The 4974-nt window shown below is 50.2% G+C and overlaps 1 long non-coding RNA gene across 1 annotated transcript; it reads right to left on the minus strand.

Moving 5' to 3' along the window:
- Window positions 1–753: 753 nt before the first annotated feature.
- On the minus strand, window positions 754–4721 carry LOC134475890 (uncharacterized). The gene is made up of 3 exons (XR_010047218.1): window positions 4650–4721; window positions 4460–4545; window positions 754–1150 (listed from the first exon to the last, which is right to left on the minus strand). It is a non-coding gene; the product is annotated as an uncharacterized LOC134475890 (long non-coding RNA).
- Between the last annotated feature and the right edge of the window lie 253 nt (window positions 4722–4974).

Raw genomic sequence — 4974 nt, forward strand, 5'->3', positions numbered from 1 at the left:
TCTTGAGATGGTGGAGCAAGATGTTTGGGGAAAGCATGCCACGGAGAGGGAAGAGTTAATGCAAAGGCCCTGATGCCACGCGTGCCTGATGGAGTTTGCAGAATAGTAAGGAGGGCATCATGATGTGGACAGAATAGGTGAGGTCTGAGTATTAGGGAATGAAGGCAGTGAGGAAAGGGAGCCGGAGGTTGGGGTAGGTCATGTGCGGTCTTGTAGAACATTACAAAAAATATGGCTTTTTTCTGAGGTGGAGCCATCAGAGAGGTTTGGAGCAAAGGAGGAAGTGATTTGTCCTATAATTTATGAATATCACCCTGGCCATGTAGGGAAGAGATGAAAGGGAACAGGGCACGCACAAACAGAGGGCAAGGATATGAAAATATGGCCATTACCCAGCTTGGTCTGGGGTGAGGCATCACGTTGATGGGCTGAATGTGGTGGTGGGGTGGGGGTGGGGTAAACAGAGAACTCTCCTTCTGTTTTGAACAAGAAGTTAGGAGAGACCAATGCTGAAACTAGGCTTGGGGTAGGGACAGAGAACCAAGACTTCTATCTGGAGAGGTGTCTGAGATAAACGCTTGGAGATATGGGGTGTGGAGGTGGTAGGAACATGGGGATATTCAGAATCTAGGCCACAAGGTACTCTAATATAAGGTAGGCAATCCTTAGCACACACTCAGTTGTATTAGCCAGTTTTCTACCACTGTTAACAAAATACCTGAGGTAATTAACTGATAAGGTGAAAGGGTTTATTTGGACTCACAGTTTTAGAGGACCCAGTCCATGCTTGGGTTGTTAGGCAGGTCATGAGGAGGCACATTGTGCCAGCAGTGCATGGCAGAGCTACACTGCTCACATCAGCATCAGGAACCAAAAAAGAGTAAGAGAAGGGCCTGGGTTCCACAATGCCCTTCACGGTCATACTGCATTGTTCTCATGACCTTCCTTTAGGTCACATCTCTCCAGTTCCTCCACTTCCCATGGGCCCACCCTGGGAACCAAGCCTTTGCACGTGTGGCTTTGAGGGACAGTCAAGATCCAAGCTGCAGCAGTGGCTTTTAAGGATGTAGAAGAAGGGGCTGGAGATTTAGCTCAGCAGGCATAAGGGCCTGCCTTGCAAGCGGGCAGTCGTGAGTTCGATCCCCAGTACCTATAAAAAGGAAAATGACAAAAATAAATAAATAAATAAATAAATAAATAAAAGGATGTAGAAGAGAATATAAGCAGAAGAGATTGAAATACCTTTCCCAATTCTTTACTCTCCGGTAATTCATGGCCGGTAAACACTACCCCTTCAACATTGTGACTCCTTTGACCAATAGAAGCTTGGCAGATACTGTGCTTATACAGTGTGCTCTGCCATTGCCAGAAACTTTCCTAAGGGAATAGGGCCCTCATTTAGACCAGTTTATGAAAAAGACATGTGCCACAAAATGGCCCTAGCCTTCTCCCAGCCTTCTTCAGGCTGTGGCTGCAAATAGCTTGCAAGTGCAGGACAGGAACGATGTTCTTAGTGTGCATGCGTTTTGGCTGTTTGTCATCAGCATAGCCTGCCTCATCTCCCCCTCCCTTAGCCACATGTTTCCTCCTTTATTTTTTTTTGTCTTTTTCCTTTTTATGGGTACCGGGGATCGAACTCACAACTGCCTGCTTTCAAGGCAGGCGCTTATGCCGCTGAGCTAAACCCCCAGCCCCTCCACATGTTTCCTCCTTAACTCCATGTCCCTCTACTTTGTGACAGTGGTCATCTGTCACCTGCCAAACCTTTCTTTTCCTCATCTAGGATCTTCCCCTCCAAACTCCTTAGACTTTACTAGAAGAGGTGAGGGGAATGAGAATGGAGCTTTGTCTCCAAAAGGGGCAATGTAACTGTGCTCAGCCCCTCGGAGCACTTTCTTATTTGTTCCTGAAGCCATAGTAGTAGATTTTCTTATCCTGGTTTCGTTGAGGAGACAGACCAGGTTGGAAGAGAAAGAGTATCTTGGAACTCCACAGATGGAGGCGAGACAGGAACTTAGAGACAGAGGCAGAAGCAGAGGCCTTTTCAGGGCTACCCAGGAGTAGAAAAGCAAACATTGCAAACATTGCCATTTTTGCAACAGGGCTGGAGGGAGGCTTTTTGCTCCCTGAATGGCTGCTTGTATTCCTTCTGAATTCTGTGTCAGGTGTATGTGTTATCTGTGTGCACAAACACTTAAACCCACACACCCCAGGAGTAATACACTTAGTGAAAACTCAATCTGTGAAATGAGGAGGAGAAGAGATTCCAAGGTGTATTTAAAAATATATTTTTTTAAATTTTTTGTTTTAAAGAGAATAAAACAGAACAAAGCAAAAAAAAAAAAAAAGAATAAAGCAGAGCACAGTAAAACAATGCAATAACACAGGATTTCAGAAAAAGCAGGAAATCAACAATGGCTACCATAATGTCTCTTGTTTTCTTCAAAATAGTTTTTCATACCTTCACACACAATAAGCTTTCTGAGGTGTATTTGTTTCCCCTTCTGTCCTGCCCAAGAGGGAGATTTGTGGGGGCTCCAGGCTTCTGCATTCTCAGTTCTGAGTTCTAGGTCCAAGTTCTCACTCCCAGGGCCAAAGTTCTAGAAGGGAAGACCTCAGACCGCCCGGGAGTCAGTCTGGTCTGTGCAAGTAGGTTTAGGGGATGCAGGGTGGAACCTCTGTGGTGCTAGCACTCCCCTCTCTTAGCAGCCAAATACAGAGGAGAAAGAGCCAGATGTAGTGGGACACACCTATAATGCCAGCACTCTGAGAGGCCGAGGCAGGAGATAGTAAATTCAAGTTTGGCCTGGGCAAACAGTGACTTAGTGAGACCTTGTTTTTAAACATAAAAAGGGCACTGGGCACGGTGGTGCATGCCAATAATCCTAGCACTTGGGAGGTTGAGGCAGGAGGATTGTTGGGAGTTCGAGCCTAGCTGGGTTACAAAGTGCGCTCAAGGCTAACCTGAGCTGCATAGTTCAGACCCTGTCTCAAAAAGACAATCAATCAATCAATCAATCAATCAATATGGTTGAAGATGGAGCATGATGTAAAGTCCCTAGGTACAATCTTCAGGTAAAAAAATAAAAATAAAAAGGAAGAGGGAAAGCGAGGGAGGAGCAGTTGGGGGGCTACTGCCTCAGGGAGGCATCAGCCTGTAGAAATTAGCTTTCAGTATCCCTGCTTGAGCCTTGATTTCTCTCTTCACTCGCAAGTTCCTGTTAGTAACAGAGTCCACCTTGGGTGTGGGTCCCCTTTGTCCTACACGGTTCGATAAGCAAAGCGCACAGCTGTGATAACTCCTCCTGTCTCTTGGGCTTCTTTTCCCAGTCTAAGGAGAGGGTAACCTGCTTGTCGTACCTGTGGTGGTGGGGGGAGGCAGGGGAGTGTTAGATTCCTAAACTGGTGTGTGGAGATGTACAGGAGCGAGAGGACAAGTTATAGTTTCAAAAGGAAATTTCACCATCCCCAGGGCCCACAGCTTTGTTTTGTTTTGGTTGTGTGCGTTCTTTTTGATCAGGCTACGGTAAGACATTTGAATTCTCCACTAACAGTAAGAGGATGAGATAATAAAAAGAAGGGGGTGTAAAGTAAGATTGTGGCGGGGTGGGGGAGGGGCGGGCAGGCTGGGGGACTTGAAAGGCTGCATTTGGTGGTGCAGAAAAGAAGCTGTTCTTTCAACCCAGAATCCTAATAGCAGCGGACAGTGGGGATCAAACCTGGAGGATCAGACGCGCAGGCCGACAAAGCCCCCATCTGCATTTGAAACGCCCCCCTGGGGCTCTCCTCAAGGGGTGCAGCGCAATCTGCCCCAGGACTCCTTCAGGCGAGGGTGGCATCCCAGGGAACCTAAGCAGGAGGATCTGGCTTAGACTGCGGACTCACTGCTCTGGGGTCCAAGAAAGGCCCCCAAAGAGAAAACTGCATCACAAGCTTGAGCATTGGAGAGGGCGGACGCCCCGGAGCCTCACTATGTTTGTTGCTCAAGGTCACCAACAAACGCCGCTGGAATAAGCCCTCCTTGTTTGCCTCTCGCCGGCCCAGGCCCCGCGTCCCCTTGGGTGTCGTCCAGGACGCCAGGCGCGACGCTGACAATGGCGCTCAGACGACAGATGGCGGGCGGAGGGTGGGGGCGCGGGCAGGTGCGCGGGGGAGACACGCAGCCAGCAGTGGCGCAGGACGCCAGGCTGCCGGTGAATAGACTGCAGCCCGCTCGCTGCAGGCGGCGAGCGCCTCGCCTCGCCAACAATGAGGGACTTCTCCAAAGCAGCCGACCCCCGGCCCCCAGGCTCGGCCACGCGCCAGCCCCAGAGAGCAGCCCATTGTGCACGCTGGCTGAGCCTGGCCCCCCGAGGCGCCCGGCCTCCCCCATGAGCCCTGGGCTTGCGTGTGGGCCAGAGCCTAGTGTGCGCTGGGGTATATGCACCCGCGCACACGCGTACACTCAATGCGCACTCACCTCGGGCTTCGAGTCCTTGAAAAGGTCCCAGATATGGTGATCCCAAGCACACGTGGAAATGGTTTGCTTTCCTGGCCCACAGTACCCTGCAGAAAGAAATGATGTTTGATTTTGAGTGGCGAGTTCTATGTCATAAGCCACAGGAGACTGCGAGCCTAGGGCAGGTTAGGGACAAAGAGAGAACCCTGACCAGAGTTGGGGTGCTGCAGCTCCTGCCATGGTTCTGCCCCCGCTAGCTGGGGGCGACCACTTGCTAGGCTCCCTTCCCTACCACTAGGGTGGGCTCTGTCCCCACCTGGCGCTTTCTCTTCCATGTAAAACTAAATGGCTGCAAATGACAAGGCAGGCGACCTAAAAGCAGTGCTTTCTGACCAGGCCCTCAGGACTGAAGCTTTCTGCAGGCCGGGAGTGTATTTTTAGGAGTCCCAGCTGAGTGTTGGGTTCAGGGCTTGGAGGAATCCTCTTAATTCTCTGGGGACATTGACCAGTTGGGCAGGTGCGTTGCAGATGCAAGC

This window comes from Cavia porcellus, unplaced genomic scaffold (assembly GCF_034190915.1).
Source record: "Cavia porcellus strain 051 isolate PalLab524CR breed Dunkin Hartley unplaced genomic scaffold, mCavPor4.1 scaffold_5, whole genome shotgun sequence".
Lineage (NCBI taxonomy): Eukaryota > Metazoa > Chordata > Mammalia > Rodentia > Caviidae > Cavia > Cavia porcellus.